Source organism: Pseudophryne corroboree, chromosome 12, assembly GCF_028390025.1.
Source record: "Pseudophryne corroboree isolate aPseCor3 chromosome 12, aPseCor3.hap2, whole genome shotgun sequence".
NCBI lineage: Eukaryota > Metazoa > Chordata > Amphibia > Anura > Myobatrachidae > Pseudophryne > Pseudophryne corroboree.
This window is the reverse complement of record NC_086455.1, coordinates 81618008-81639296: the sequence shown is the minus strand read 5'-3', so window position 1 is coordinate 81639296 and position 21289 is coordinate 81618008.

Below are 21289 nucleotides of genomic sequence, written 5' to 3'. Positions count from 1 at the left end.
ATGCAGTGTGACTTAGGTGCATACGCAGTCTGTCTATAATCACTTAGAATCATGTCATTTTGGGGGTCATTCCGACCCGTTCGCAGTGCGCGTTACGTCGCGTCTTGAGAAGAAAGCGACCGCAAAGAAGATGGACAGGAAGAAGGCGGACCTTGGCATCTCCACAGCGTTTGCAACCGTTTTCGGGGAGAGGATTGGAAAACGCAGGCGTGTCCAGAAGAACGGAGGGCGGATGTCTGACGTCAAAGCCGGCTCCTGCATCGCTGAGATCGTCGCACAGGGTAAGTATGTCCAGGGCTAGTCTACTTGTGCTTGAAATTTTTTAAGCTTAGCAGGGCTGCACAAGTGATCGCAGCCCTGCTAAGCTAAAATACACTCCCCCATAGGCGTGGACTAGTTGATCGCAGCAGCAGCAAAAAGTTGCTGGCTGCGATCAACTCGGAATGACCACCTTTGTTCCTACAATATTATTAACATCAAAAACATTCATTTCCAGCGTGAATTGGCACCTGAAATCACAATGGAGAGACTTCAATTCAATCCAAAACACGCAAGATTCGAGATCCGAACTTGTCGGGATGACCCGAGCCGGGATTCGTCTCAACTTAGAACTCCAAAGTTTGTGTGTGTTCTGTTTTCCGCAAAAACCAAACTGCTTAACTGTAAATATAAAGCTGTCCAGCATTGTGGGCTACATGCAAAAGCAGCCAATATTTACCCTGCATGCATGCAAAAATTACAAAGTATTTGCACTCCCTGCATTGCAATAAGATTTCTCCCAGATACAAATTTGCTTTCTCAGAATCACCACCTCAGTGAGAGTTCCTGAACCAAAGCTCAGCACTGCTCACGCTATTTTTCTGTCTTTGATAAATGTGAAAGTGTCTCCAAGATGTTTCTAGTTTTACTCATAAATGTAAAATTATACTGTGTTTTGCAGGACAAGGTTTTTTTTGTTTGTTTTTTAAAGGGGTCTTCTCAGTTTAGTTGGTCTGCAGACTGGTGGTAGACAAGACACAGGTATTACTTTATCTCTATTTACTTCTATTTTAATGAAAAGTAATTTCTTAAAATATTGTGTTATGCAATGGCGGAGCAGTGTGATTGTGTGCCCTGTGTCGTCCTCCCACCCCACACACCTAATGTCATGCTGAGGTGGCGGGGCAGCAGCACGGAAAAGTTCAGCATTGCAATGAGTGACCTTATGATCCTCCGGGTAGGCATACAGGATGTAAGCAGAGCCGGCCATAGGCATAGGCAAACTAGGCAATTGCCTAGGGCATTTGATATGCCTAGGGGCATCAGCAGCTTCTGCTGATTAAAATGATATGCGGCATGCCTATATTCTGTGTGTAGCATTTCATATGCAGTTACAGCCAGTCTCACACAGTATATAGGCATGCTGCATATCATTTTAATTAGCAGAAGCTGCTTGTGCATCCTAGCCACATAGCAATGCAAATAAGTTGCATTTTCATAAAAAAAATGTGCCCGACGTTAGCATTGAGGCAAGATTTATGAGGACACATCTGTATCCAAGCAGAGGCAGAGGTCACAGTGTTAGTGACAGTGTGAGTGCTGTATGCATGTGAGTGGGTTGGTTGTGCAGTAGTGTTCGGAATATATGTAAGGAGCATTATGTGTGTCATGTAAAAATGCATTAATAATGTGCAACATATGTGTAAGGGTCACTATGTGTGTCATTATGTGTATAAGGGCATTAATAATGTGCGACATATGGGTAACAGGGTACTACTGTATGTTTGTCATTATGTGTATAGGGGCACTAATAATGTGCAGCAAATGTGTAGGGGGCACTTTGTGTGTCATGTGTATAATGGCATTAATAATGTGCAACATATGTGTAAGGGGCACTATGTGTGTCATGTGTATAAGGGCATTAATAATGTGCGACATATGGGTAACAGGGTACTACTGTATGTGTGTCATTATGTGTATAGGGGCACTAATAATGTGAAGCAAATGTGTAGGGGGCACTATGTGTGTCATGATGTGTATAAGGGCATTAATAATGTGCTGCGTATGTGTAAGGGACATTATGTGTAAAAGGGCATTAATAAAGATTGTCATAATGTGTAAGGCGCATAATGTTTATAAGGACATTAATAATGTGTCTCATATGTGTAAGGGGCATTACTGTATGGCATTATGTGTATAAGGTGCTCTACTATGTGGTATTGCGTGTAGAAAGGGCACTACTGTGTCGTCTAATGTGAATAAAGAGCAATAGGCTGTGGTGTAATGTGAATAAGGAGCAATTCAGTGTGATGTAATGTGAATAAGGGGCTCTACTGTGAGGAGTAATGTTTATAAGGTAAAGTGATACTACTGTGGGATGTAATATGAATTATGGACACTATCGCATGATCAAATGTGAATAAAATTGCAGTACTGTGTGGCGTAATTGGAATTGGGGTTACTATTGTGTGGTCATGCCCCTTCCCAGAAAAACCACACCCCTTTTTGGGCTGTGCGCCAAATGTGTGAACTGTTCCTATTTAAAATATAGGGGGTACAAACACCAAAATAAGGACTGCTATGGATGAGGGGTGGTGGTGCTGGGAAAGAGGTGACAGGTCAGAGGCGGAACCAGCGGTGGTGCTAGGGGGCACCAGCCAAAATCTTGCCTAGGGCATCATATTGGTTAGGGCCGGCTCTGGCTGTAAGGTGCATGTTGGACGCTCTGCAGCAGTGCTACAGACTTCAGGATGCTGATTCAAGCCAAATGCAGGTGTCCCGTGAGGCAGCAGCAGTGGCTCCCCCCAGGGCTCTGCACCCTGGGCAATGGCAACGCTTGCTCACCCCTAGTTGTGGCCTATGGTTCCTGTTTCTTATATGATCACCAGTGTCTTATGTTTCATGACACTGTAACATTATAGAGATAAATGTCATATAAATGCATTTATTAGCATGAATTGCTATTTTGCTCAAAATGTACTTCTAAGATAAAAAAGTATATATCTTATAAATTAAATGTAATTTCACCAGTCCATTGTTTTTGTCTCTTGAACCAAATATTGTACAGTTAGGGACTGATGCAGAGACGGAAGTAAGCAGGGCATACCTTGCATGGGCATATTTCAGGTTATGCACATCTGGAGACTCAACCACATCTAGGGTCTGGTGCAGGGCCACAGGTAATGCTGATCTTCATGTAGTTGAGTGAGCAATTGCACATGCACGTAAATTCCTAAAATTACGCACAAAGGCAATGTTACGGTGGAAAGGAACTGTATCAGAAAGGTTGTGGAAAAGTGAACAATCACAGACAAAGGTGACTATAGCCGGACGGAGAAACTGCACCTTCCATAGGGCGGGTGCCATCGGGTGGTGTATAAAGATCACACCAATTAATATTACTGCTTGTACAGATGCTGACAGTGGGTATCTCAGTCCTAGTACATTCATTGACGTACACAAGGGACAGAGGTGTCCGGTGCCATGGTGTCTGGAGCAAGGGTATGTTTTGGCGCCCCCTCCCCTGTACTGAATTGGAGGCCTACCAACATCTGATGGCATGTTACAGTTGAAAAGAAACAATATTTAAAAATCCTAAATTGGTGACTGGGCTGGTTCTAGACCTTGTGGAGCTCAGAGTGAAAGTTTCCTTTGGGTGCCTCCCATGTTTAAAATAGGATCAGTGCGTGCCGAAGGCTTGCAACAACAATATAGGGGCATGGCAGTATGGACAGTGTAATGGTAAGTATTACTGGCATGCACAAAAGGGTAACTCTTTGTTTGCCCCTTAATATGTACCCCACGGCTAACAAAGGATGTGCTAGCTGTGCCATCGCACAGAGGCCCTCATTCCGAGTCGTTCGCTCGGTATTTTTCATCGCATCGCAGTGAAATTCCGCTTAGTGCGCATGCGCAATATTCGCACTGCGACTGCGCCAAGTATCTTTGCTATGAAGAAAGTATTTTTACTCACGGCTTTCTCATCGCTCCGGCGAACGTAATGTGATTGACAGGAAATGGGTGTTACTGGGCGGAAACACGGCGTTTTATGGGCGTGTGGCTGAAAACGCTACCGTTTCCGGAAAAAACGCAGGAGTGGCCGGATAAACGGGGGAGTGGTTGGGCGAACGCTGGGTGTGTTTGTGACGTCAAACCAGGAACGACAAGCACTGAACTGATCGCACAGGCAGAGTAAGTCTGGAGCTACTCTAAAACTGCTAAGTAGTTTGTGCTCGCAATATTGCGAATACATCGGTCGCAATTTTAAGATGCTAAGATACACTCCCAGTAGGCGGCGGCTTAGCGTGTGTAACTCTGCTAAATTCGCCTTGCGACCGATCAACTCGGAATGAGGGCCAGAGTGCAGGGCTCTGGGGGCAGCACTGTCACTGCCCCACGGCCCTTGCTTCTGGCTGGCAGAGTGGCTGGAACGGCTCCCTGCAGCCAGGATCGCTACTGCAGTTCCACCTGGAGTGTCCTTTAGACACTCCAGGCATGCACCCTGCAGTCTGTACAGCCATTGGAAGCATCCTCAGAATGCCCAGAACAGTGTTGCACTTCCACTTGCTGGTAGCCCTACCCCTTCTGTGCAACATTGTGACATCTTCCTCTCAAGGGGCGGCACAGGGCACACTGTCGCCCTCTTACGCCGGTGCTCTAACCATTTTCTATTGCAAAATAAAATTCCATTACAACCATTCTGACCCACTAAATTTTGGAGGGCTCTTCCGATATCCCGAGAGAGTGGGCGATACTTCCGCAAGCCACCCATTTCCCGAGTAAAGTGTGCAGCCTGGGTACTTGACATGATTCGCAATCTTGTCTTTGTATAGTGAGGATGGGGCCACAATGACAAGATTGTGACCCTACTCCCCCCAATCCCCCAGGCACCTCTCACCCATTCTCTCGGCAAGCATGAATAGAACATGTTACAGTTGTTAGCTGCGTGTACGTTCCTGCTCTGGCTTCCTTAGGAAATCACTGGGAAACATTCAGTATGTAGAAGTTGTGAAACTGTAAGAGGCTATTAGTCTCCACTGTCCATATGGCTGCAGCAGGTGTTTCATCAAGTCTGCCTGTATGACAATGAATTATAGGCTGTGTATGAAAAAGAGTGAGTATATTTATAGCCATAAATCTCTTATAAAAAAAAACAGGGAACACTGTACAATTCTGGCATGTCATTGGGAGTACGTAGTCTGATGATATACAATCCAAATTATATTTGGAAACATTAATGAAAAATGTTAAAAATAGCTAACAAATGTTCAGTTATTGTCTCAATAATTTTGGCACAAAGTGTTATTAATATTACTAACTATGGACTATGGGCCTAATGCAGACCTGATCGGTGCTGTGCGTTTTCGCATAGCAGCTGATCAGGTCTGACCTGCGCATGCCAGACCATCACTCCCAACATGACCCTCTCCAGTAGGGACAGAATGCTCTGCTCCTGGACTTCCCTCTGAATTTAGGATTGCGATCACCTGTGGTGAAACACCTTTCTTATGCATTATCTGTTCGAAACAGGTTACGGCAATCATACATTAAGAGAAAAGTCCAGAAACAGAGCATTTTGTCTCTCCTGGAGAGGGTCATGTTGGGAGGTATGCCAGACAGCTGACGGCCGTCTTAGCCCTGCGATCGCCTCTGCCTGATTGACAGGCAGAGGCTTTCGCTGGGCAGGAAAGGGTGGGCCGCCATTTTAGGGGCGTGGTCCGTGCAATGCAGGCGTACCCTGCACAGAAACAAAATAACCCACCCAAATCTGACTCTCTCTGCACATGTTATATCTGCCCCCCCCCCCTGCAGTGCACATGGTTTTGTCCAACTGCTAACAAAGTTGCAGCTACGATGAACTCTGAATTATCACCTGAATTAGGCCCTATGTGACTGATTCAGAGATGGCTGCTGATGCGGCCCACAGCACAGTTTGCCTGCATCGGCAAACTGCGCATGCACAGCGGATGCAACGCACCTGAGTGACCATACACCTTGCGTGGGTGCACCTGGAGCTTTTTTGGGGCAGCTGTGTGACGTCACACGAAGCCGGGCCGCGCTGCCAGGGGTCAACCTTAATTTAATGAACTCTGAGGTGGCCCTTCACACATCCTGGGCGGCCTTCTCCATACAGTGGTGGACACTCTTATTGGTCACTGCTGTAACACCTAATAAATTGGACTGACAATTCCATTGACATTTAAGGGGGACATTTACTAAGCAGTGATAAGAGTGGAGAAGTTGCCCATGGCAACCAATCGGCACTGAAGTAACATTTATAATTTGCATTCTATAAAATTATACAGAGCTGCTGATTGGTTGATGGGACAACTTCTCCACTGGCTCACTTCTCCGCTCTTCAGGGCCGGTTCTAGCCCTTGTGGTGCCCTGGGCGGAAAATAGGGGTGTGGCTTCATACAGGGGCGTGGTCAGTTACGCCCCCTGTAGAGTTGTGCCCCCAGTAGCGCCATTTGTGCCCCCCGCTTAAAAAAAAGATACTTACAATCCCCGCTCCTGAGTCCCGGCCGTTGCAGGCCGCAGCCGCTCCTCTCCTCGGATGGTATCCGGACTCCAGGTCGACAACAAAAAGGTCAATACACCTTAGGTCGACGCCAATTGGTCGACACACCTTAGGTCAACATGGACAAATGGTCGACATGGACAAAAGGTTGACAGGAACATGGTCGACATGGAAAAAGGTCGACATGAGTTTTTCACAATTTTTTTCTTTTTTGGAACCTTTTTATACTTAACGATCCACGTGGACTACGATTGGAACGGTAATCTGTGCCGAGCGAAGCGGAACGGAGCGAAGGCACCATGCCCGAAGCATGGCGAGCGAAGCGGTGCACTAATTGGGGTTCCCCGTCACTCTACGAAGAAAACGACACAAAAAAACATAAAAAACTCATGTCGACCTTTTTCCATGTCGACCTTGTTCCTGTCGACCTTTTGTCCATGTCGACCTTTTGTCCACGCTGACCTAAGGTGTGTCGACCAATTGGCGTCGACCTAAGGTGTGTCGACCTTTTTGTTGTCGACCTGGAGTCCCAGACCCCCTCGGATCTATGGGAGAGACGTCATGACGTTTCTCCCATAGCACAGCATAGACATTAGAGGTCAAACATGATCCCTAGCGTCTGTGCCAGTCCCACAATGCTGTGCGGTGCGCGATGACATCATCGCGAACCGCACAGCAAAGGTCCTCTCCACAAAGGGAAACTAGACGGATAGCGTCTAGTTCCCTTCACTGCGGGGGGACCAGCGGGGGACACAGCGGCAGCGGGGGGCACAGTGGCGGATCTTGCCATGGTGTGGCGCCCTCCGGATGGCGCCGGCGCCCTCCGGAAGGCGGCACCCCGGGCAAAAGTCCTGCTTGCCCATGGCAAGATCCGCTACTACCGCTCTTATCACTGCTTAATAAATGTCCCCCTAAATGACATATGTCACTTACATTGTTTACAGCAAAGTATGTAAGAAGAAAACTATTTCAAAATTTCAGTTGATACAACGGATGTTTATATATACCCCAATATATTGGTTCATTATATTTCTCTTACACTGCATTCTAAAATTTGTGTCATGGGCTATGCACTAAAATAGATCTTTGTATGGAGCTTCGAGTTTGGGGTTATAACACAGGGCCGGTTCTTGGGCGCCGTGCACCCCGGGCGACAATAGGGGCGTGGCTTCGTACAGGGGGCGTGGTCATTTACGCCCCCTGTACAGACTGAAATGATGTGCGGTGCTCAATGACGTCAATGCGCACCGCACAGTAAAGGACCTCTCCACGTAGGGAAACTAGACGCGTACGCGTCTAGTTTCCCTTCACAGGGGCAGCGGGGGGCACAGCAGCAGCGGATCTTGCCCTGGTGCTGCGCCCTCCGGAAGGCGGCGCCCCGGGCTAAAGTCTTGCTTGCCCGTGGCAAGATCCGCTACTGTTATAACACCAGACATGTTGCTTGCTGTGAGGTGAGGATGTGGGAGCTGAATCTGGAAGCTGTGAATTGAACTTTTTCTCACATGATTAATTTATATCACTTTATATTTATGAGTTATTTCTGGTTTTTCTCTGAGACGGTTGTTAGGTCCCATTGGTAACATTTCTATGTTTATTTTCAGGTCCTCTTTGTCCTGTGTGTTCCACTTGGAGTTTTCTTTTGTTCTTGATTTATCTTGGAAACACTGTACTACAGTCTATTTATAGAGTTTTCTACATTTCTTAGCAGCAAATATTATTGTAATTATATTTATGATGAAAAATCATTTAGAAGTCTTTACTATTTCTTAGTAGGTGAGTTATCCTTTGCTCTATACTTCGTTTTAATATAAGAGGTTTCATTTCCAATTAAAGCTTTATAAATCTGATGTTTTTCATATGTAAGGTTTTAAATAGCCACGGAACATGAAGGCTCAGTGATAATATTTGTAAAAAATATCTATTTAATAATAATAATAATAATAATAATAATATTTTTTTATTATTATTATTATTATTATTATTTTATTACGTTGGTAAACTTCCTACATCTGCTAGTACACTATCATATTTGGTGGCTCTTTAGTACTGGTTGGAGTTGGTGTCTTTGTATGTAATATATACCACAGGCTCCCATATCCGAAATCCAGAAACTTTTTCAGCGTGACTGATATAGTGACACCTTTGCTTTCTGATGGTTCAGTATACACACACTGCATACTTGCCTACCCTCCCTCGTTCTGCAGGATGCTCCCTGAAATAGTAGTGATCTCCCTGATTACACCTTACCCCATTATGCAGCTGTTACATTCATGAGTGGGGGGGGGTGATGAATCACAGATACATGCATTCAAATGGGATCATCAGTGCCATTTCCCTGCATTGGTTATAGGTCACAATGACCCCTATGGATACATGCATTTTAAATAACGTTTCTTGTGGCCACCTCCAGTATATGGAACCTCTTGTACATGAATACACGAGCAAATTCTGCAAAATATCTGTCTTTTCTTCAACAAATAGATCTTACTAACTTTGGGGCTCATTTACATTTGGATGTAAGTCATGTTTAAGACACGCCTCTCAGATGTAGCAGTACACGCCCGCACTGGTAGGTGTAACTTTCACATCTCCCTGACAGGCTTTTTCAAAAGTAGGCAAGTATGACACACTGTTTCATGCACAACATGTAGAATATAAAAATATTATATAAAATTACCTTCAGGCTGTGTGAATATGAAACATAAATGCATTCTGTGTTTAGACTTGGGTCCTATCCCTAAAGTATCTCATTATTGTATGCAATTATTCCAAAATATAGAAAAATCCAAATATATCTATATATAGTTCCTGCCCTCTCATAGCCCCTATATTAACAGGTGATGCTGCAGCACAATCCTCTCATGGAGATTCTTCCAAGCAGTCTCTTGTAATCTAGGTGACAATTCCGATTTATCATCCAGAGCTTTGGTCCACTGTGAAATCACTAGTAGCACGAAATTTGCTTTAGATAGCAGTGGCGACATCGGGGTTTGTGACACCCGGTGCAGCCAATAGCTCCCTTGCGCACGCCTGGAAAGGGGGCATGGCACCATAGAAAGGGGGTGTGGTTTCACCATAGCCCCTGTTTTACATCACTTTGGGGGCATGGCCTTGTGGAAGCCTCCATTCTACATCACTCTGGAGGCGTGCCCAGTATCCCCGTAGAAGGGGGGCTGCCACGGAGACTAACAGCACTGCTGCCTCCTTCTCAGTGATAGGAGCCAGGCGCTGCAGTATAATGTCACATCGCAACACCTGGCTCCTGTCACTTCAGAGTAGCCAGCATTTTGGTGTCACCCTCACAAAGGGGGCCGAACACCCCTTCTGACGTCACAGTTAGCCACAAAAAAAATTAACATCATCATTACAAATCTTCAGATCGTTATTGAGCATGCAAATATCACTGGTCAGAAGTTGGGAAGTTTCTGTGGTCAACTCCTAGCCACCCTAACTGGCTCCCATGTGGTCTAGGAGGTCACTGCTGTTTAGAGCAGACAGCGCTCATCTACCATATTTGAGAAATATTTTATGTACTGTATCTTAGAAGGGATCTCAAAAGGCAAGTGATCTCAGTGGAAATTATCTGCAATTCTCTCTATATACCACAAGTAAATAAATATTTCATGATACTCAACAATTGCTAAAGGACTCAATGGTCCAGTTTAAAACTGCTCTTGTGCTACCTGCATTGTTAGGTCCTTGGGCATGATTCAGACCCGGACACAGTTCCAAATCAGTCACCATTGACCCATGTTTTTGGGATTGTACATGTGTTGCGTTGATGCTGCTGCTTCTCAGTGCCTTGTGTGCTGCGATTGAGTCTTCAGACGCAGCTTCAATGGCAGCGGCAGCGTAGTTATGTTGGCCATTCTGAGCATCCCTAGGGTTGCCCAGAGGTCCAGTGATGCGAGCGATGGTTGCAACACTGATCCGATGCTGCATCTTCAGGCAAAGGCAATGGATCAGAGAAGCCAGCAGTGTGATTCGTTTTACACAAGATGCCTCCTGCAACGTTTGCATTCACCTTTGAATCTTTATTAGGAAGTTCCAGGAGATAGCACCTAGTCATGACTCTTGACGCATTCTGTCCATCAAAGGAACTAGATGCTTGGATCTTGTCTTTTGTATCTAAACAATCCCTACTGTTTCCTAGTGACATCTCTATCTATCTGGAGTTTCAATATCCTAACAGTAGTGCTAATGAAGATCATCTTAGTGAACATGTACATTTACTTATTGCCTTCTGCAGTGCTTAAAGTGGTCCTTGAGAGGTGGTGGAACTCACCCCCCCCCCCCCCCCGGTGCCCATGTAATAAAGGTATTGTGCGCACCCCCAAAAAGGGGCGTAGTCTCAAAATGAAAGGGGCATGGTCATGCAATAGTATCCCCAATTAACATTATGCCACACAGTGGCACAATCTTATTCACATTACACCACATAGTCGTGTCCCTTTCTAATGTTATATTACACATTAGTGCCGCTTGTACACAAAGCCCACAGTAGTAGCACCCCTAATACACATAATGCCCACAGTAGTAGCACCCCTAATACACACAGTAGTAGCACCCCTAATACACATAATGCCCACAGTAGTAGCACCCCTAATACACATAGTAGTAGCACCCCTAATACACATAATGCCCACAGCAGCAGCGCCCCTTATACAATGCTCACAGTAGTAGTGCCCTTTATGCAATGTCCACTGTAGTGGTAGTGCCCACAGTGGTAGTGCCCCTTATGTAGAGCCCATAGTGGTGCCCCTTATGCAATGCCCCCAGTAGTAGTGCCCCTTATGTCACCAGGAGTGATACCCCTTATGAAGTGCCCCCTATACAATGCCCTCATTAGTTGTGCCCCCAGTAGTAATGCCCTTAGTGGTAATGCCCCTGTGTAGTGTTGCCCCCGGTAGTAATGCCGTATGTAGTAATGCCCCCAGTCATTTAGTCCCCTGTAGTTTATTCCCAGTGGTAATGCCCCCAGTAGTTATGCCCCCAATGGTAATGCCCCCCCCCCCCATAGTTTAGCCCCCAGTGGTAATGCCCCTGTTGTTATAGCCCCTGTAGTTATGCCCCCAGTAGTTTAGCCCCACCCACTGTAGTTTAGCCCCCCCAGTGGTAATGCCCCCAGTAGTTTAGCCCCTGTAGTTATGCCCCCAGTAGTTTAGCCCACATGCAGTTTGCCCCTAGTAGTTATCCCCTATGCAGTTTGCCCCCAGTAGTTAGCCCCCATGTAGTGTAATTTGCCACCAGTAGTTAGCCCCCATGTAGTGTAGTTTGCCCCCAGTAGTTAGCCCCTATGCAGTTTGCCCCCATGTGGTATAGTTTGCCCCCATTAGTTAGCCCCTATGTGGTCCACCCCCAGTATTTAGCCTCCATGTGGTGTAGTTTGCCCCCAGTAGTTAGTCACCCATGTAGTGTAGTTTGCCCCCAGTAGAAGCGCTGCTTACATATTAACATATAGAAAAAAAACACAATACTCACCAAGCCCTGCTCCCGCGTTCGACCGCTGCCGTCCTCCTAGCGTCTGCTCCTTGGCACTATGGGAGAGACGTCATGACGTCTCTCCCATAGCGCACGCTGCCAGAGCCGGAGCTCAGGAGTGAGCTCCTGCCTCCGGCTTCCATGGAGAGAGAACCGGGCACCCGCTGGTAACACAATCTCAGCGGGCGACCGGCATCTCTCTGCAGGCGCCTTGCCCACAACGGGTTAGGTGAGCCGGAGGAGGTGGAACTGCATTCCATCTCCAAATAGAACTGACGGAACACAGTTCCACCCCGTTCCGGCTCACTTTAACCCCTGGGCCCTTCAGTACTGTATTTACCTCTTGGCTTAGGCATTCTGAATAAAGACTGAGGGGTTTATTCATAGAGCAGAGAAAAGCCCCGTTTTGCAGTAAACGGGGCTTTTCTCTGCTTCCCGCAATTTTCAGAGCGGGTTACCATGGACAAGTTTATTACTTCTCCTGCGGTAGCCCTGCTCTGTGCTCGAATCGCAGTACCATACATTTGTATGGTAATGCAGTTCACGTAGCAGCGAAAAGCACTGCTTTGCGCTTCTCTATGCTGTTCAGCTTCGCCATCTGAGGATGGCGAATGGGATGAAACAAGCATGGAAGTTTTAACTTACCCCTGCTCCTGTCATTCACTGTTCTGCAGGCTCTGACCATTTTTCCCAGGTTACCCTGCTGCTGGCTTGTGCATACTGTTCTCCTCAGCAGAGGGCATTAGGAGACTCATTGAAAAACTGGTCACCAGGCGCTGGTGCATGTGCTGACAAGGCGAGCAGGAGGAAAAACAGAGAAAACTAATCAGAATACCAGTCCGCAGCGGCAGCGGCCAATAACGCTTCTCTACACAGCTACATGAATTACAACAAAACGAAGCTCTAACAAACACCCAGCTAGCCAAATGCACGGACTGTGGGACAGCGATGGTGCTACCCACAGAGCCCTGTGCTATGTGTGGCGGTACCACTCTCGCACTGCTAGTTCCGATCTTGTACAACACTGAAGCGAATTGACACATTTTATTGCATATCTTTGGGCAAGTCTGAGTAGGACGGGTCTTTACTGGATCTTGTTTTGCGTGAAATGGGCATTTTGGGGCGAGAAATGGGTGCCAACAATGTAATCACATGGAACTGTTCTGTCTTGTGAAACTGTCATAAGAGTGTCATGTGCATGTAAAGTAGTTGGCGTTCTGTGCTGTTTTGGACTGTACAGAATGGGAAGGGAAGCCTGTTTCAGACTCAGCTCTTGAACCTACCATGGGGCTGGTCACATGCTGATACTAATGATAACAGTTGCTGCTGTGGGGAGCGGCTTCCCTCTTGAAGACTTACAGATCCTAGCATTACCCATACGGACATTTGTATAGTAAATCAGGCTGCACGGCAATACACAATCACAGGCGCTCTGCATCCAGATCACAATCAGCCGCTATCATTCTATGCCATTGTCTTATCTTGTACCATAGAAACTCTCAATATTATATTAGCACTCAGGTATACCCTCTACCAGTGCCCAGGTTGCCTTTTACTATTTCCATTTCACATGGTTTTACCCTATAAGGCTAATGTAGCAGGGAGACCACTATTGGGTTTGTGTAATAAAGGGTTTTCTTACCTCCTGGGTTCCCAGTCCAGGACTACACAGGAAACACCATAGTTAGTACTTGGGTAGATGAGGCAGCCTGCTGCCTGTGCTATCTCATTGTGTAGTAGAGACATTCTAACTAGATGGAGGTTACTGTGCTGCTATATAATATTATGCTGCGTCATCACCATGTCTGGAGACCTGGTACTTCTGCCGTGTGTAATTGTATTTCTGCAGAGCATTGCAATATGCTGTATGTTTCTTTGGAATCTGTAGTATGCCCGGACACAGGCAAACACAGAAGCTGCCATCAACAGGCTCTAAGACTCATTAACAAAAGTGAAAATATGCAGCACAAATGCTCCTGTCTGACATACATTACGTTTGCACAACTAGGACTGAGATTATAGAAATCCACACGCATGTAGGGCATTTGCTGGGATGCATAATGTAGTAATTGCTGCTGGTAGGCTGCCCAGCTGTAGTGTGCTTAGGTAAGTGCACATCCAGGCACAAATACATACACCTTACTTATCACTGCAGTGGAATAATGGGATTTAATTTTGTGGCGCTGAATAATTGGAGTTGGCAGGAGGGAGAAGATGCAATTAGGGCGATTTTCCCAGTTTTCTGGGTGAATGCACAGAATTTTCTCCCTGCAGAAAGGACCTTCTCAGTGATATTGTACATCACACCCATCCTATACTATCATTGGGATTCTGCACTTTCTGTTGGCAATGTTGGAGAAAATGCATTTCTAGGTACACTTCAAGTAATGCAATAATTATCTTTAAACACACATTAGTTACACATGTAATAATAAGAAATAGAGTGCTAATTATCGCCTCATTCTACTGATTAATTTACAATATCAATGAGACTAATCTGAGGCTAACCACCTGTGGGGAAGAAACTAATAAGGGCTACCAGGAACCACATGTGCATGCTCTTTAGACACCATGGGGTTGATGTATCAAGCAGTGATTAGAGTGTAGAAGTGGACCAGTGGAAATGTTGCCCATAGCAACCAATCAGCTTTAATGTAGCATCACGTACATTCTATAAAATTATAGGTATAAGCTGATTGGTTGTTTAAATTGCCAAGTAACAGTAACATGGAATCAAGCTAACCTATTTTTGTGGAAGGGGCACAGGACATCCTGAATCAAGCAGAGTGTCTGAGTCCAATCCACGTAGATTTTGACTCATGAACACCTACCATCTTTGCCCAGGCCTGAATGCCTTATATAAGTACAGTAGGTCTAATGCAAACTGCACTGCAACACACAGCGTTAGTGAGAAAATGTGGTGTCTTTCCCTTGACAAGGAGTAATGTTGATGGTACAGTGAGACTTACTCACTGGTGCCAAATGCAATCAGCATTGGTGGTAGAATGGAACTCAAGGTCAGATGCTAACATCACATGAACAACTTGAAATTGTGGCATGAAAATAGAGATATTCTAAATTATCAAAACTGTTCTGTAGAATGTTGCATGATTTGTGGGTGAAATTTGTCACTAAATGAACCCAACCAAACACTGCAGAATGAAGTGACCATTATTGACCTAGAGTGGAAACTACAAGATTGTATAGCTGTAACAATGCACCCCTCTGAAATGGCCTTCTTTGTTTACCATAAAATCCTTGGTGGTCTAGTGACTCTGGTTTATAAAAGTAAGGAGGGGCTAAGGATGCCTACTTGTCCCGACAGTTAACGTACAAATGGATGAACAGATATTCAAAACAAATAAGTTCCTGGTGCCTCTGGCCGTCAATCACATTCCTTCAAATTGTTCTATTTGCAATAGTGGGTGTTTCTGTCTGTGGACAATTTATCAAGAAAAGAGCAAAACAGTATTCACTCAAAGGATCACTTAAGATGTGTGGGGGTTACAAAGCGTATTTTGACATGTTTTTCGGGAATCAAGACAAACCCTGGGTATCTCATTGTGCCTGCTAGTACTACAAAAGAACTCTGGAAGGTAAGATGGAAAATATTGCTTTCTTTTCTTATTTTATTCTGCGTATATTTCTATTTTTAAAATGTACTTTTGCAGGATGGTATAGAGGAGAAAAATATATCAATGCAGTTTGTTATCACAAGGATTTGGAGGGAAACCACTGATCACTCAAGTAACTGTTACTTCTGCATGGTGGCCCTTTCCAGATGTTGGAGTGGCAAGAATGCACATGCTATCATGCATCTGGATCTTCCTTCATCCACTGCCCCAGTGTCACGCTGCCCAGAGCTCCCGATGCCCACACCCCCGTGGAGAGAGCAGCCTTCTTCACAAGAGAGCAGTTCACAAAACAAAGCAGATGTTGCAGATCCAGAGTTTACAACTGAGGAGAGAAACCCATACAACCCCAACCAAAATACTTCAATGACTTGATCAAAGATCTTGGTATCACCAAGTCAAATGCAGAGCTTTTGACATCAAGGTTGAATCAGTGGAACTTGTTGGATGCAAGTGTTCAAGTCGAAAATCAAAGGAAGCATCACTAAGCTTCAAATGGGGTCTCAAGACCCACTTCTTCACCAAACCCAGACAAATCTCATCCTAACCCTCTGTTCCACGCTCTCTATGTACCCCATCTGTGTCACCCCTGTTTGTCTACACCTCCCCTTTAGAATGTGAGCTCTCACGAGCAGGGCCCTCTTCCCTCATGTGCTTATCCTTTTTCTTTCTTTAATAATCTTCAACTGCACCAAATCCAGCAGTCTTCTGCCACCTGATACTTATTCCAGTGTCATCTGCTGATGTAGCTATGTTTATTTATCCTGTACTTGTCCTATATTGTCTTCATATGTAAGTTGCTGTTTTCCTGTTTGATTATTTGTTTATGTACTCTGTAATTGGGCGCTGCGGAACCCTTGTGGTGCCATATAAATAAAGGATAATAATAATAATAATAAGCTTTTTCTTGCTTTTTTGACAGTCAACATGGCCTATGTTTCTGCCACGATATGATTAGTCTGTTTGATGCAATCAGAATTGCCTTGAACCTAATTGAGTGGCGCCTCTTCATTGATAGTTAATCAAATAGCCTCAAAGCTGTACTGCTCCATAACAGGAACAAGTACCCATCTCCTCTTCTGGCTCACTTGATGCATGGCAAAGAGGATTACAACAGCATCAAGACCTTGCTAGAAGCCTTGAAATATGAGGAGTATGGCTGGGAGGTCATTATAGACTTCAAAATTGTGGGTTTATTGGGTCTCTAATGCAGTTTTTCCAAGTTTTCCTGTTTTCTTTGCCTTTGGGACAGCAGGGGTCACTAAGGCACACTGCAACAAACAACACTGGCTACAGCAGGCAGAGTTCTGTGTGTGGACGAATAACATAAAATGGGAGCCACTGGTGGACTCCAGAAAGGTGCTGATGCCTCCACTACACAACGGGTTGAGCCTTATGAAACAATTTGTTACAGCTCTAGAGAATAATCTGGCAGCCTTCAAGGCTTCTTCCCTAAGATGTCTAAGGCAATGGTCAAAGACAGTGTTTTTGTGGGACCACAGATTAGGAATATCCTGCAGTGCAAGGAGTTTCCAAAGATGCTCGCTTAGAAGGAGGAAGCTGCTTCTGAGCGAACTTGTGGTTCAGGACTTCCTGGGCAATCACAAGACTGAAAACTACATGCAGTTGGTTGAGACTTTTAGTGAAGAACTTCAGCACAATGGGCTGTAGGATGTCCTTCAAAGTCTATATTCTTCATGCTCATCTTGAGAAATTCACAGAGAACATGGGAGTGTACTCGGAGGAGCAAGGCGAGTGCTTTCATCAGTATATACTGGAGTTTGAATGCCGTTACCAAGGACAGTATAATGAGAACATGATGGGAGACCACATCTGGAGGGTGATTCGCAAAAGTGATTACTGTATAATCCTAAATCTCAAAGAGTTACTAACTTCTAACTCTTTTGTGGTCATGTTTGTACAACTTTATATGTTAATTTTTATACATACATTAATGTTTTCTCACATTGTGTAAAAGAAAATGCGAATGTGCCATTTTCTCATCTGAAATAGGTAAATTTCAAGGTATAAAATGTCCTGGTATTTCAAGGTAAAACATTTTGTTACATAGTGTTATCAAAAGGTTAACCAAAATAAGTTTTCTGACCTCTGAGACTTCCTGTTCTAGACCTTGTTTGTTTTGAAATTTATTGTAAAGTGTGCAAAAATCAGAAAGGATTTGGCATTGAGCAATGCTACACATACAGAGTGTGACCTTCAACTAACCTTGAGATTGTCGAGAAATTAAACTTTGGGGTAAATAACAAGTCGGTGTAGAAACGTGATACAGATTGATTTTCTTTTGTTCTCCTTGTTATAAACATGTTCCAAATGGAAGAAAAAAAAATGTAATACACCTCTACACTTTTTACAATAATTTTAATGTATTTAATGAATTGAAAGTTTTCAACATGTCTGCACCTGATAATAATTTTTATAAGCTTTTACTACTACTAGCAATAAAATGTAAATCTGTAAAACATGAGTTTGAGGCTTTGGTGCAGTTGTTCCCAAATTTTCCTGAATCACGACGCCCTATAGAATGAGCATTTTTTCACGGCACCACTAGGACAAAAGTTTCTTATTGAGGAATTCAGAAAAAATAATGAAATTAAGTAAATTGTGCTCAGCTGTCACCCTTAAGGTGCCCACACACTCCAACGATTTTAGGGGAAATGGAACGATTTAGACGCATCTTAACGAAAAATTGTTTTGAAAAGTGCATATCGTTCAGTGTTCCTGAATGGTAACGATCTGATGTGTGATCCTGCTGCTCATTAGACTTATCCTCCTATCTTCCCTCCTGCAGGGAAGATATGGTGTCATATTGATCGATGTTGACCAAATCGTCTGTGATTTTGCACATTAGATGTAACTAATGATTCAGCATCTGATGAGTCCTTCTAGTGTGTGGGCACCTTTAGGCTCAGTTATGTGGTGGTTGTGCTTCTGCTTGTCCACATATTTTGTGGTTGGCAGTAGCCTACACAGGTTTTACCTATTGCATTGACCATAAATAATTTGATTTGGTCCTGGATCACCAACCTGTGACACTCCTGTATGTGTCCGCTGGCACTCCAAGGTGCCACAGCACCCACATTGGGAACCACTGCTGAATGTAATATAATCCAGTGCAGTCAGATATCGCCTTTAATCAGTGTAACCATACCAATGAGAGCTACTATCTGATTGGTCTCTGTGTTATAGCACTTCTACTTGCCCTACTGTACTTTCTGAAATACATTCTTTATACATCATACATTGTAATTCAGGAATGACCGGGTTTTAGTTACATGGAATCTGTGACTTGTTCACTTGCTCCTGTGCATGGGCATACACTATCATGTAGATAAAAGTGATTGGATACTGGCAGCAAATAGATCAACAAGATTTTAGTGATGTCAGTCCTTTGTATGTCCACCACGTGCAGTCATTACTGCAGACACCCTTCTTGGCAAACTGTACACGAGTTCCTGGACAATAGCAGGCAGTGTGGAAAGGCCTTGCAGCATTCTTTAACACAAATTTAGGTGAATAAGGGGGAAATGTAGTAAGCAGTGAAAGAATGGAGAAGTGAGCCAGTGAAGTTGCCCATGGCAACCAATCAGCTGCACTGTATAATTTTATAGTATGCACATTAGAAATGTTACTTCAATGCTGATTGGATGCCATAAGCAATGTCTCCTCTGGCTCACTTCTCCACTGTTTACACTGCTTAGTACATATCCCCCTAAGTGTCCAGATCAGGGGCGCTTTAACAGAGGAGGGGGCTTGTTAGCACCCACGGGTGGACCCCCTCTTCTACACGACACGGTAGTCTTCAGCAACATCCCGGAGTCTACTGCGCATGTGCAGGTCTTCGAAAACATGATGCCCGCCATGTTCCGGATACCAATTTAGCTCTTGTTCATGCACGGTGGCGATTTTAGCTGTGCTTTTCGCCGTGAGAGTAGTACTCGGCGCTGAACTCTGGAAAGGTGAGTATTAGACTATGGGTACATAATGTGTGGTGTGGGCCCCCCCTGGACCCAGGGGCCGTGTGTACCGCACACATTGCACCCATGATAAAAACGCCTATGGTCCAGATTACTCAGCCGGGAGTTGTTTGATGTGTAGAGTAAGTGGACTCACATTTGTTGTTTGAAAGCAGTCCTTCAGTTTTTCAGATTTTGAGTAGAATGTTCTCCTTATGTTTTCAGTCGGTTTAATGTCGGTGTAACATCGAAATTATGCTTCAAATTTTAGCTATACTTTGAAGTGATAGACACAAGCCTCTATCGGTCAAACCTCTCTAATGCTCTTTAAATAATGAGACCAGACAGGTTTGGTACGTATTACCAGCAACCAAGATGCTGGCTGTCCATATCCTGACAGTGGCATCCCACCTGCCAGATTGCCGGCAGCGGGGTGAGCGCTAAGAGTCCCCTTGCGGCCTCACTGCGCTTGCAACAGGATCTATTCCCACTCTGTGGGTGTCGTGGACACCCATGAGTGGGAAGAGCCCTGGTTTGCTGGTTCAGCATCGGTATCCTGAACGCCAGGATCCTGACCTCCGGCAAACTTACTACATCCCGACCAAATATGTGAATGCAATGATTACACCCAAACTCCAATGTACAGTACCTTCCCCCAGCAATGGCTAGCAATAAAACAGTTAAAAAAAAAAACACAAGCTAGCATACCAATCTAATCTTCACCTAATCTTAACCATTGAAACATGCAGCACATCACGAGCGATAGTCTGCAACTTTCAATTTCTTTGTACCTAAGCTTTCAATCAAATCAGTCAACACATGAGGAGGAATGTTCTACAGTTTAGTTCAGATATAAAATCCTGAATTACCTGTTGATGAGAAGGAGAGAGGAGCCGTCAATTCACAATCGATGTAAGTTGACAATATAACTACTATATCTATAAGTAGTGATGTGCACCGGACATTTTTCGGGTTTTGTCTTTTGGATTCGGTTCCGCGGCCGTGTTTTGGATTCGGATGCGTTTTGGCAAAACCTCCCTGAAATTTTTTTGTCGGATTCAGGTGTGTTTTGGATTCGGTATTTTTTAACAAAAAACCCTAAAAAACAGCTTAAATCATAGAATTTGGGGGTCATTTTGATCCCATAGTATTATTAACCTCAATAACCATAATTTACACTAATTTTCAGTCTATTCTGAACACCTCACACCTCACAATATTATTTTTAGTCCTAAAATTTGCACCAAGGTCGCTGGATGGCTAAGCTAAGCGACACAAGTGGCCGACACAAACACCTGGCCCATCTAGGAGTGGCACTGCAGTGTCAGGCAGGATGGCACTTCAAAAAAATTGTCCCCAAACAGCACATGATGCAAAGAAAAAAAGAGGCGCAATGAGGTAGCTGTGTGACTAAGCTAAGCGACCCAAGTGGCCGACACAAACACCTGGCCCATCTAGGAGTGGCATTGCAGTGTCAGACAGGATGGCACTTCAAAAAAATAGTCCCCAAACAGCACATGATGCAAAGAAAAAAAGAGGCACACCAAGGTCGCTGTGTGACTAAGCTAAGCGACACAAGTGGCCGATACAAACTCCTGGCCCATCTAGGAGTGGCACTGCAGTGTCAGACAGGATGGCAGATTTAAAAAATAGTCCCCAACAGCACATGATGCAAAGAAAAAAAGAGGTGCAATGAGGTAGCT